This window comes from Phyllostomus discolor, chromosome 2 (genome assembly GCF_004126475.2).
Source record: "Phyllostomus discolor isolate MPI-MPIP mPhyDis1 chromosome 2, mPhyDis1.pri.v3, whole genome shotgun sequence".
Classification (NCBI taxonomy): Eukaryota; Metazoa; Chordata; class Mammalia; order Chiroptera; family Phyllostomidae; genus Phyllostomus; species Phyllostomus discolor.
The window spans coordinates 117,285,511-117,299,210 of NC_040904.2; the positions used below are offsets into that span (position 1 = coordinate 117,285,511).

General features: G+C 40.9%; 1 pseudogene; it reads left to right on the forward strand.

The window, feature by feature from the left end:
• Positions 1-821: 821 nt before the first annotated feature.
• LOC114514024 lies at positions 822-7,998 on the forward strand (annotated as a pseudogene).
• The last annotated feature ends 5,702 nt before the right edge of the window (positions 7,999-13,700 follow it).

Sequence of the window (13,700 nt, forward strand, 5' to 3'; positions counted from 1 at the left end):
GGCTTCCCCGCCCAGCTTAGCTAGCGAGCGCCAACGCCTGGTTGGATTGCAGAGAGGTCGTTTTGTAGCTGTAAGGCAGCGTTTTCTCACGCAACCCTGAGAGGGCCGCCCCTTGTAACTTCTGCGACTCCTGCCCCTCCCCTGGTGTCGCGTTCGGGGGCCTCACACGGCCTATTGTCTCTGATAGACCTCTGTTCTGGCCCCGAAATTGCCACCCTTTGAAACCCAGCGTGGTCCTTGGTGGAAGATGACCCGTTTTCGGCCGCTGCTCCCTGTGGAGTGGACAGGATGACGTGTGAAGCCAGGGTACTTAAATTCTAACCCTGTGATGTTCTAAGGTAGCAGATTTAAGACCTTTGAGCTCTCTCCCCTCCTGAGAAATGGGGAGCCCATCTAATCCTTCCTGCAGTGTTAGCTACTCCCCTCAGCAGGCTGCCCTAGTGTCCTTTACATTCTAACGGTACCGATCATTCTGTTTGTGCTTGTCCCCTCCAAACTGCCCGGAAGGCAACTGTGTCCTCATCATGGACAGGATCGGACACACCTGGCACAGGCTTAATTCGGGTTAGCTCATGGCTTAAAAGCCTTCCACTGGGCTCTGGAGGTGGAAGCTGCCCATGGGCCCTGCTGCTTCTGAAAGCTCTTGAGCAGTGAACAGCAAAGCAACCTTGGATTAGAAAAAAGATGGGCTCTACTGTGTTCCTCAGGGGTCATTCAGTTTGATCACAACCCTCAGCTGCACCAGGAAGTCTGACCAATACAGAGAGATACCAACGCTTATAGTCACCTGGGTCTGAGTAGCAAAGGAACACAGGCCTGAGATCCTGTGTAAGAGTAACTGCCGCGTACTGAACACGCGACTTAGTCCATTTTGTTATTGCTTGTTATTGCTTCACAAGCAATAACAAACTTAGTATTACAATCATCCCATAAATTGGTTAGTACTGTCAGATGGGGAATCCGAAAGTAACTTACGGTTACGGTGCCTGGTAATAAGGCATAGTTTTATTTCAAATGGGTTTGATCTCACATAATTAACTATCCTGCTATTAAATCTGCATTTACCCTCTAAATCAGAACAATTTGCTTCCCCCGCCTTTTGGGGGGGGGCGTGTCCTCACAAGAAGCGGACTGAACCTGTGGCATGTTGTAGAACCCCCTGAAAATATTTTCTCTCACCATGTACAACCCTCCTCCCCATAACTCTATGCTCCCTGTTCCTCTGGTCTATATTTTCGTTAGCCCTGCCATAATAATGTACTTTCTTCCTTACACTCTTCTAGTATAAGGCTGCTCAAATAATTTTCTCCTTGTTTTCATTTTACTATATACTTTAAAACAGGATCTCTGAAATGGTACATTACTATGGGAATAAATGAAAAAGCTATTTATTTATTAGCTATAAATAAATAAGTAGTTAAATATAGCAAGTGTGTGAATAAGTCAGCAATGGAAAAACAGCTTTGAAAAAGATTTGGGAGCAGTGAATTGACACAGGTAAGAGCAATTTGAATCAGGTGGCAATTAGGCCTCTGTAGGTAGGTACCTCTCCTCCCACCACCCCCTTCAAATAGGGTGATAGGCAGCAGCCCCCTTCAGAATCTGAAATAAGTGGAAAAGATAGGGATGAACCTGAACCAACCTGAGCAGGAGAGAGAAGGGGCAGATGAAGGTGGAAGGCAGAGCAAGGACACAAACTGAACCAAGATGTTACACTAAGCCTGGCCAGAGGATGGAGCACTTTGTCTGTGTTCCCCAGGACCTGTACCAGGGAGCACACTTGGATTTAGGCCAGCCTGGACTCTGACCACCAACAGCCCTACTGGAGGCAAAATGCTCGTGCCCCCACTTTCCTGGCCAGGACCAGCCTGGTGGTGCCCACAAATGTTTGGGCCTACTGCATGGAGCCTTACAAGAAGAAGCAGCTTAAGGCCATTCTCTCCCAGGTGAATCTCAGCGTGAGCCTGCAGCTATGCAAGACCAATATGAAGGAGGTGGGTGTGCAGGTGAGCCTGCGGGTAGACAGATCCCTGCAGTGCTCACTGGGCCCTCTAACCCTGCACAGCTGCTCTCCTTGGGGCCACAGAGTCCCCAAAGCACTACCGCCAGTTTGGGACCTCTATTCACCAGTGACAGGCCTCAGGGGTTTCGTCTGGCTGCAGGAGGATGGGAAGGACGAGGAGAGGCAGGAGCTTTTGGGTTCCGCTGAGGCCAGCCATCAGCAGCAGAAGTCACTACCAAGGCCAAGGTTGCAAGAGGACAAGCAGGAGGAACTCTGGCAGCAGGACAAGTTGGGGAAGGAAGATGACTTGAGTCCTAGGGAAACACAGAGTAAGCAGGCCCAGAGAGACACCAACCCGCTCAGGAAACCCAACATCCAGGTGAACTTCGTCTCCCCCTCCTCAGACTTCTGCTAGTGATTTCCTCTCTGTCCTCTTCCATTTCTGGGGCAATAAGAGCAAAATCTTCCCTTTCTTTCTCCTTTATTTGATGAGATGAAGTTATGAAAATGTGTATTTTACATGGCCTCCATGTTTTGTAACATTTTGGTGAAGGAGGCTGCCAGCTTTAAGCATGCAGAAACCAGAAGTCTGCCAATCATTATTAACTGGGAATATGAGACAAAGAAGAGCTTCAAGTTGGTGAAAAATGTGATCAGAATTTTGTTCTAGGGAGACTGTGCTGGTGGCATTGTGGAAATAAAAAAAATGTGAAAGAGCAGGGAGAAGAATCCCAGATTAATTCTTCAGAGACAAGACACTAAATTATTGTAGTAACCTTGAGAATAGCTGTGAATGAGGATAAGGAGGCATTTTGTATTTCCTATACAAAGCCACAAGCAAAGAAGGATCTGGCCTTTTCCCCCCAAGATAATAAAAGGCTCTTCCCCTTTTATTTATGGTTTTTAGAATGAAAATACGGCTACTTTCATTGTAAAGATTGTAAGACCAGATGGGAGAGTGCTTATGTATGGTGCATTTCTGGAACTAGTAAAGTGAGTAAAAGTCAGTGGGTTGAGCATCATCCCACAGACTAGAAGGTCACTGGTTTGATTCCCAGTCAGTTTATATACCTGGATTGTGGGCCAGGTCCCTGATGGGGGGTGTGTGAGAGGCAATCAGTTGGTTTCTCTCCTCTCTTGCTTCCTTCTCCTCTCTCTAGAAATAAAGAAATAAAATCTATTTTTAAAAAGATTTTATTTATTTATTTTTGAGAGGGAAGGGAAGGAGAAAGAGAGAGAGAGAGAGAGAGAGAAACATCAATGTGCGGTTGCTGCAGGTCATGGCCTGCAACCCACGCATGTACCCTGACTGGGAATCGAAACTGCGACACTTAAATAAAATCTTTTTTTAAAAAAAAGAAAATTAATTGAATTGAACTGGTCAGCTCACATGACCTCCAGACTGCTGACCCAAGTCTTGGTGTTCTGTTGGGTTTAATAGTTCAATTGGACAAAATGCCAGATTATTTAGATGAACTCTTATTCTTGTGGACATTGGGACTTTCTATAATCATTTTTCAATTGGTTTATTTTGAACAGGTTTGGGCATTAGCTCCACTGTGAGTCCACAAGGTGGGGCAGCAAGAGGAAGAATTTACTGTAAAGGCTAGCCTGTGAGAGACTCCATTAGGCTAAGCAGGTCCTGCCCTACTTTGATTGATTGTCAGCATATTTACATTGGGAAAGATTTCACAGTTTGTGTTTCCAGATGTTCCTGAACAATCAGACTCTGGACATCATAGATTTCTGTTTCAGTACAAGAACAGTAGGCTGGCACTGAGCAGCTTCTCTCCTCTGGGTACATGCCCTTCATTTTGTAACAGTCTATATCTGGTCTATCTCATTAATTTCTACAAGCATTTGAGTTGGAGTCCCCTGTGCTATTCTGAAAGAGCTGGAGAGAGAGAGACATACCAAGACCTGAATGGAAACATGGCTTTTCACGCTGGCCACTCACTAGACCTGGAGGCGAATAGATCCTTTACCTAAACAAAAATGACTTTACTTGTTTGGCTGGAAGAAAAACAGTGGATTTAATTTAAACACTCCAAGATACTAGGATGCAAAGTAGAAGACATAGAACTCATTCTCAAGACATTTACACTGATAGGACTGACACAGACAGAATGTGCATTGGTGACAATACAGAGGTACCTGTGGCATGGATGTGGTACAGAAATAACGCAGGAGGGAATGACCGACCTTGTCAGGGGAAGGCATTGTAATGTCCAAATAGGATTTGAAAGGATAAATAGGAGTTCAAGTAAGGTAGGGAGGAAGTGTGCACAAGGAAATACACAAAGCCTAGAAACCACATGAATTGGTGGGTAACACAAGAAATTCGAAATTCAGGTGGGGAAATACTGGGGAAAAAATAAGAAAGCAGGGGCTAATGGACCAGGGCAAAAGGAAAAGGTCAAGGGTTCAGCCGCACAGTGAGTGAAATTCTGATAGCTACTTCCCATTGAAGACTTTTACTATGGTACTTTATGTATGTTATTGGGTAGTTGTCAGAATCATAGGTAAAAATAAGAGCAGGACATTGATTTTATAGGTAAGGAAAATGAGGTTCAAAGAGAAAGAAAAAGTGACCAAGCACTGGAGGAGCTGAAGATCTCAGGGTGGAGGTTGAGCAAAAACAAAGTACAATGGAAGGGAATGGGTTACATAAATTAAAAACTGGGAGCTTAGGGTACATGTAAACTTGGATTTAAAAAAAAAACAAATTTCTCTTTAGGTTTATTTCAAACAACTCTGTCGCAAATGCTACCAGAGTTTTAACCCTTATTGGGTGGAAGCAATCCAGTATCAGGTAAGGATACAGAATACTCCTTTGTGTCTATATTCTTTCCCTTTTTAACATGAAACTTTTGTGGCATAATTGAATTTGATAGGAATAGATGTTTGTGCAGGAGTGTTAGGATTTCTATGTGTTTGAATTTTTATAATATTGGGAGGGGGACATGTTGGGAACTTCCCTGCCTGGTTTCAGGAGCTGTAGCCCCCCATGGCTAAGGCTGAGTGAGAGACCTCCCCGACCAGAAGACACTAAAGAAACAAACTTATCTCCCTGGCAGGGGCGCTGCCTGCTCCTTGCCTGGCCCCCATTGCTTGGTCAGTTAGCCAATGGCAGGTAAGATCCCTCAGAGGAGGATGGACTTAAGACAGGCACAATCACGTGGGAAGGCTGTCAGGGGAAGACTCAGGGGGCTGTGGAAAAGAGGGGCTGTTTGACCCCCACCCCCTGGCTTTGACAAAGCCTGAGTCCTCATTCTGCCTGCCAGACATCCAAATCTCCCAGCTGCCTTTGTCTCCTCTGGCTAACTCAAGCCTGTAATAATGACCAGGGGTGGTGCAATCCACACGGGACAGTGAACTTCCCGGGATGATTAGGCCTGAAAAAAGGATATGTAAAATCCTGTGAAAACTGCTTTACTGAGGATGCTCTTAATTAGATTATGAAGGCCCACGCAAGAAATGAATTTAGCCCCTTAAGTTCTGTAGTTTTTTAGGTGATAAAACCCCACCTCAGTGTGATCCCTTTTTAGCTCTTTGAACTTATGTACTTGTTTGATCCTCAATGGTTAATAAGCTGTATCCATATTTCTACCCCCCAAAAAACCCTAGTAAAAGCCTGTTCAAGCAAGATGGCAAGGTGCACTCCCTCCTTTAGAGAGTGGTCATGCCATCCCTATTCCTCCACAGGACTCAGTAGTCCATGTGTGTTTCTCTCATATCTCAACCATCTGCAGTGGCTGCAGATACTGCTGGCCAGTACCTGCATCAGGGACAAATTCTGGGTTTTTTTGGAGGGGAGAAAGATTTAGTCTTAAGTTGCCTTATGATGTACATTTGTGTATGGGGTTGTGTGTTTTTCATCAAACACCTATGTATAGTTTGGATGTAATGATTTAGTAGGTAACCTTTATTAAACTTTTACTATGCCCCAAGCTTTGGGCTAGAACTTTACCTGCATTATCTGCTATTGAGTTATTGATTTGTTCTTGGCATTTGAAGACTACCTAGGAGGGGAGTACAGCACAGGACTCTGAGCATACCATCATTCAGAGCAGTGATCCTGTAACTTTAATGTCCCAGGAGTACCCTGGTGGTTCTGTTACCTGGAGATTCTGATCCAGTAGGTTTGGGGTCTGAGTCTGCAACTCTGACAGGCTCCCGGATAATCTTATGCTGCTGGTCCAGAGGGTGACAGTCTGAGCAGCAAGGTTAGAGGTTAGATAAAAAAGGTGATTAAGAGGGATAGGAAGAGGATGGTGTCATGAGGAGGGAGTGGCCAACTGATTCAAATTCTGTGGTGAGTGGGTAGGATGAAGATAGATATGTCCATTGGATTTGGTGACATAAAGATAACTGGTAGTCTTGAAAAGAGAAGCTTCAGTGAATAGATAGTGATGGAAGCCCACCTTTTAATAGAGTCAAGTTAGTAGAGTCAAGACAGTGAACAGAGATAATACTTTCTAGAAGTTCTTTTGTTAAAAAACACATTGGTGATAGTGAGAAGGGCATTTGTGGGAAAGGGAAGTACTGAGTGAGTTCATATATTCATGGGAATAATTCAGCAGAGAGGAGCTGACTGAGCAGCAGGGACGGGACACTCAGGAATGAAGTCCTTGAAAAGGGAGAAAGGATGGGCCCAGAGAGAAGTGGAGTTATTCAGCCTGAATGGGAGCAGTTATAGTCCCTTTATTTTAAAAGGATAGAGCACCTAAAGAATAGACTAGATAAAGACAGGTTTATAGATTTGGGGATGAATGAAGAGATCATCTGATTTGTTTTATTTATTCAGTAGATTATGAAGCAAAGTCATCAGTTGAGGCAGATAGGAAGAGAAGGGGTTGAGAGGCTGAGGAGGGAGAGAAAGGTAAAATAATCATCTCAGGTACTAGGGATGTGAAATGATCAGGGAGGCATAATTGTGTTTGCAATTGTAATAGTCTGATAGCACTGAGAGCGCCTTTTGAGGCCTGGTGCTGTTTGAGAGGTGCTTGATTGCGGCTGTTTTCCTATAGTGTCTCACTCAAGCAGTTGTGCACGTATGACAGGATAGATCTCAAGTATCTGAGTGAGACAGGAGTAAGATATTTGTGAACATCAGTCAGGAAGTGATTGGAATCCATGGAATTTATTTTGGGGTTAAAGTATCTTTTATTTTTCTCTTTGAATTAAATTTATTGGTGTAACATTGGCTAATAACATTATTTAAATTTCAGGTGTACAACTTTATAATATAACATCTGTATACTCTATTAGGTGTTCATCCTATAAAGTCTAGTTTCCTTCTGTCATCATATTTTGACCCCTTTTATCTTCTGTGTCCTCCTGCAACCCCTCTTCCCCACCATTTCATTGTCTATATCTAAGAGTTTTTCTGTTTGCTTTGTTCGTTCTTTTGTTAGTTTTTGTTTTGTATGCCATGTATGAGTGAAATGATAAAATTCTTGTCCTGTAAAATCTGACTTATTTCACTTAGCATAATACTCTCAAGATCCATTCATGTAGTGACCTTTTTTTGTGTGTGAGCTGAGTAGTATTCCATGTATACGAGTATATGTACCGCATCATCTTTATCCAGTCATCTAGTGAATGTAAGGGGACATGTATCCTTATAAATATTTTCAAATTTTGGGGGTAGATTCCCAGAAGATGGATTGCTGGATCGTAAGGTAGCTCTATTCTTATTTTTCTGAGGAATCTCCATTCTCTTATCCATAATGGCTGCACCAATTTGCAATCCAACCAGCAGTGTGTGAAGGTTCCCTTTTATCCACATCCTCTTCAATATTTGTTGTTTCTTGTGTTTTTGATAATAGCCATTCTAACAGGTGTGAGGTGGTATCTTATTGTGGTTTTCATTTGCCTTTTCCTTGTAACTAGTGATATGAGCATCTTTTCATATTTTTCATATGTTTTTTGGCCATCTGTATCTCTTCTTTGGAAAAATTTCTATTCAGGCCCTCTGTGGATTTTTAAATTGGATTGTTTGTTTTGGCTTTAAGTTTTGTATGAGTTCCTTATTACATTGAATATTAACCCCTTATTGGATGTGTCATTGGTAAATATCTTCTCCCATTCAGCAGGTTGTCTTTGGGTCTGGTTGATGGTTTCTATTGCTGTGAAAGAACTCTGTAGTTTGATGAAGTCCTGTTTGTTCATTTTCTCTTTTGTTTTCCTTGTCCAAGGAGACATATCAAAAAAATAAATTACCAAGAGCAATGCCAGAGATTTTACTGCCTATGGTTTCTTTTTGGAATTTTATGGTTTCAGGTCTTACATTTAAGTCTTTAAATCATTTGAGTTTATTCCTGTATATGGGGTAGAAAGTGAGCCAGTTTCATTCTTTTCAATGTGTCTGTCCATTTTTCCTAGCAGCATTTATTGAAGAAACTGTCCTTACCCCATTGTATGTTCTAGCTTCCTTTGTCATAGATTAATTGACCGTATACATGGGTTTATTTCTGGGCTCTTTATTCCTTTCCATTGATCTATGTGTCTGTTTTTATGTCAGTACCATGCTGTTTTGATTACTATAGCCTTGTAGTATAGTTTGAAGAAGTGGAATACCCCCAACTTTCTTTTCTCTCAAAATCGCTTTGGCTATTTGGAATCTCTAGTGGTTCCATATAAATTTTCAGATTATTTGATATAGATCTGTGAAAAATGCCATTGGTATTTTGGCAGGATTGCATTAAATCTATAGATTGGTCTGAGCACTATAGATATTTTAACAATGTTAAATCTTCCTATCCATCAGCACTGTATATGCTTCCATTTATTTGTATGTTCTTCCATTTCTTTCTCCATGTTGTATACTTTTTCAAAACAGGTCTTTTACCTCCTTGGTTAAATTTATTATTACTTTATTTTTTAATGAAACTGTAAATGGGATTTTTCTTAACTTCTTTTTTGTTGTTATTGGTGTATACAATTGCAAGTGATTTTTTAACTTTTTAAAATATATTTTATTGATCATGCTTTTACAGTTGTCCCATTCTTTTCCCTTCACTCCCTTCCACCCTGCACACCCCTCCCACCCACATTCCCCCCCTTTAGGGCATATCCATGGCTCATACATATAAGTTATTTAGCTTCTACATTTCCCATACTATTCTTACCCTCCTCCTGTCTATTTTCTACCTACCATCTATGCTACTTATTCTCTGTACCTTTCTCCCCCTTCTCCTCCTCCCACTCCCCTATTGCTAATCCTCCATGTGATCTCCATTTCTGTGGTTCTGTTGTTCTTCTAGTTGCTTGCTTAGTTTGTTTGTTTGTTTGTTTGTTTTAGGTGTGGTTGTTAATAATTGTGAGTTTGCCGTCATTTTACTGTACATGTTTATCGTCTTTTTCTTAGATAAGTCCCTTTAACATTTCATATAGTAAGGGCTTGGTGTTAATGAACTCCTTTAACTTGACCTTATCTGAGAAGCACTTTACCTGCCCTTCCATTCTAATGAAAGCTTTGCTGGATAGAGCAATATTGGCTGTAGGCTCTTGCCTTTCATGACTTTGAATACTTCTTTCCAGCCCCTTCTTGCCTGCAAGGTTTCTGTTGAAAAAATCAGCTGACAGTCTCATAGGCACTCCTTTGTAGGTAACTCTCTCCTTTTGTCTTGCTGCTTTTAAGATTCTCTCCTTATCTTTAATCTTGGATAATGTAATTATGATGTGCCTTGGTGTGTTCCTCCTTGGGTCCTACTTCTTTGGGACTCTCTGAGCTTCCTGGACTTCCTGGAAGTCTATTTCCTTTGCCAGAATGGGGAAACTTACCTTCATTATTTGTTCAAATAAGTTTTCCACTTGTTGCTCTTCCTCTTCTCCTTCTGGTACCCCTATAATTCGGATGTTGGACCGTTTAAAGATGTCCTGGGGGTTCCCAAGCCTCTCATCATTTTTTTTGAGTTCTTGTTTCTTCATTGTGCTCTTGTTGAATGTTCCTTTCTTCCTTCTGATACACACTGTTGATTTGAGTCCTGGTTTCCTTCCCATCACTATTGGTTACCTGTACATTTTCCTTTATTTCACCTTGTGTAACCTTCATTTTTTCATCTAATTTGTAACCATATTCAACCAATTCTGGGAGCATCCTGATTACCAGTGTTTTGAATTGTGTACCTGATAGGTTGGCTATCTCTTCATCACTTAGTTGTATTTTTTTCTGGAGCTTTGATCTGTTCTTTCATTTGGGCCATTTTTTTTTGTCTTGATACACCTGTTACTAATGAGGGGTGGAGCCCTAGGTGTTACCCAGAGTGGGACAACCCAGTGGCTGGGTTGTGAGGCTGTATGTGAGGGAGGGGTTGGAGAGGGAACAATAGCGCTTGTTCCACTCTCTGCCAGATTTCAGTCACTTCCCCCCTTGCCCCAAGCAAATTGGGCCCTTCTGGTGCTGAATCCCATGTGGGTGGGTTTGTGTACATTCTAGGACCCTGTAGGTCTCTCCAATGAACTCTCCTATGAGGCTGGGAGTTTCTCCCAGCACATCAACTCCCACAGGTGTTTTCAATCAGTGTTTTGGGGCTTTATTTCCTCACACTGGAATCCTAGGTTGTGTGGTCTGTCTTGCTCCCCAGTTTTGCCTGGTTTATCTGTGCACGAATGTGGGACTGCCTGGTCTGCCACCCACCTTGTGCATCATGCCCCTCCACAATTTGCCATCTTGTTGGGTCTGCCAGCTGCCACCTTGCACGCCCAGGGTTCACCAGCTGCTTCCTTGCTCACCCGGGGTCCACCAGACACTGCTTTGCCTCAATCCCTCTCCGCCCTGCCACCCGATTCTGCCCCTCCTACTGGTCTAGATGAATGTGTCTACTTTAACTCCTGGTTGTCAGACTTCCATACAGTTCAATTTTCTATTGGTACTGGTTGTTTTTTGTTTCTAAATTGTTGTTGTCCTTATACTGGTTGTGTGAGGAGGCACAGTGTATTTACCTATGCCTCCATCTTGTCCAGGAGTCAAGAATCTGCATTTTAAATAAGCTGACCAGGTGATTCTAATGCACAAGAAAGTTTAAGGACCATCATCCTTTAGGTTTTAGCAGAAAGCTGAACACCTGAGTAGTGCTTCTTAAACTTAAATGGACAATGGAATCATTTGAAATATTTTATTTATTTATTTATTTATTTATTTGATTAACTTTACTAACCAAAAGAGTCCATATATATTTTCTTTCTTTTTTGCATTTTTATTGTATTTTTTCAATTACCATTAGTCCATTTATACCCCTTTCCCCTCTGCAATCACAACCCTGTTGTCTATGTCCATGAGTCCTTTTTCCTGTTAGCTTAACACGTCCATCTATACCCCGCCTTAGCTGTCATCCTGTTCTCTATCTATGAGTCTGTCTCTATTTTACTTGTTAGTTCAGTTTGTTCATTAGATTCAACATATGAGTGAAATCATATGGCATTTGTTTTTCTCTATCTTATTTCACTTAGCACAATGTTCTCCAGATCCATCCATACGTTTGCAAGAGTAAAATTTTCTTCCTTCCTTCCTTCCTTTCCTTTCCTTCCTTCCTTCCTTCCCCCCTTCCTTCCTTCCTTCCTTCCTTCCTTCCTTCCTTCCTTCCTTCTTCTTCCTTTCTCTTCCTTTCCCTCCCTTCCTTCCCTCTCTCTCTCTCTCTCTCTCTCTCTCTCTCTCTCTCTCTCTCACAACTGAGTAATATTCCATTGTATAAATGTCCCATAGTTTTATCCACTCATCTACTGATGGATACTTCAGCTGCTTCCATATCTTGGCAATTGTAAATAAATGCTGTAATGAACATAGAGGTGCTTATGTTCTTTCAAATTAGTGTTTTGGGTTCCATTGGATATATTCCCAGAAGTAGGAACACTGGGTCAAATGACAAAATCATTTGTAATTTTTTGAAGTATCTCCATACTGCTGTCCACAATGGCTGCACCAGTCTGCATTCCCACCAACAGTGCAAAGGGTTCCCTTTTCTCTACATCTTTGTCAATACTTATTTGTTGATTTATTGATGATAGCCATTCTGACAGATGTGCAATGATATCTCATTGTGGTTTTTATTTGCATTTCTCTGATGATTAGTGATGTTGAGCATGTTTTCCTACATCCATTGGCCATCTCTATGTCCCCTTAGGAGAAGCGTCTATTTAGGTCCTTTGCCTATATTTTAATTGAGTTGTTTGTTTTCTTGGTGTTGAATTTTGTAAATTCATTATAAATTTTGGGTAATAACCCCTTATCATATGGATTGGCAAATGTGTTCTCCAATTCTGTGGGTTGTCTTTTTATTTTGTTGATGTTTTCCTTTGCTGTGCAAAACCTTTTAATTTCATGTAGTCCTATTAGTTTACTTTTTCTTTTGTTTCCCTTGCCTTAGGAAATACATTGGAAAAAATATACAAGCAATGTCCAAGATTTTGCTGCCTGTGTTTTCATCTATGATTTTTATGGTTTGGGGTCTAACATTTAAATCTTTACTCCATTTTGAATTTGTTCTTGTGTTTGGTGTAAGAAGTTGGTGTAGTTTCATTTTTCTGCATGTATCTGTCCCATTTTTCAAATACCATTTATTCAATAAATTATCTTTAGCCCACTGTATGTGCTTGCTTCCTCTATCAAATATTAATTGACTATAAATGTGTGGGTTTACTTCTGGGCTTTCTATTCTGTTCCATTGATCTATGAGTCTGTTTTTATGCCAGTACCATTCTGTTTTGATTACTATAGCCTTATAGTATAGTTTTATATTTGGTAGCATGATTCCTCCAACTTTTTCTTTTTTCTCAAGATCACTGTTGCTATGTGGGGCCTTTGGTGGTTCCATACAAATTTTTGAAATCTTTGCTCTAGTGTCGTTGGACTCTTGATGGGACTTCATTTGAATCTATAGATTGCTGAAGACATTTTAATGATGCTAATTCTTCCTATCCATGAACATGGTATGTGCTTCCACTTATTTGTATCTTCTTCAATTTCTTTCTTCAGTGTCTTATAATTTCCCAAGTGCAGGTCTTTTACATCCTTGGTTAGGTTTATTCCTAGGTATTTTATTCTTTTTGAAGCAATTGTTAATGGGATTGTTTTCTTAATTTCCCTTTCTGTTATTTTGTTATTGGCATATAAAAGTATGATTGATTTCTGGATATTAATTTTGTATCCTCTACTTTGCTGACTTCATTTATCATTTCTAATAGTTTTTTACTGGAATCTTTGGGGTTCTCTATGTACAGTATCATGTTATCTGCAAATAAAGAAAGTTTTACTTCTTCCTTTCCAATCTTGGTGCTTTTTATTTCTTCTTGTCTGATTGGTGTGGCTAGGACTTCTAGTACTGTGTTGAATAAGACAATTGAAAGCAGACATCCTTGTCTTGTTTCTGATCTTAAGGGGAACACTTGTACTTTTTGCACATTTAGTATGATGCTGGTGGTGGGATTGTGATATATGGCCTTTATTATGTTTAGTTATGTTACCTCTATTCCCACCTTGATAAGAGTTTTTATCATAAATGGGTGCTGGATTTTACCAGATGCTTTCTCTGCATCTATTGATATGATCATGTGGTTTTGATCCTTCATTTAGTTTATGTGGTGAATCACAATTATCAATTTGCAAATTTTGTGCCAACTTTGCATTCCTGGAATGAATCCCACTTGATCATGATGTATGATCTTTTTGATAAATTGCTGTATTCAGTTTGTTTAT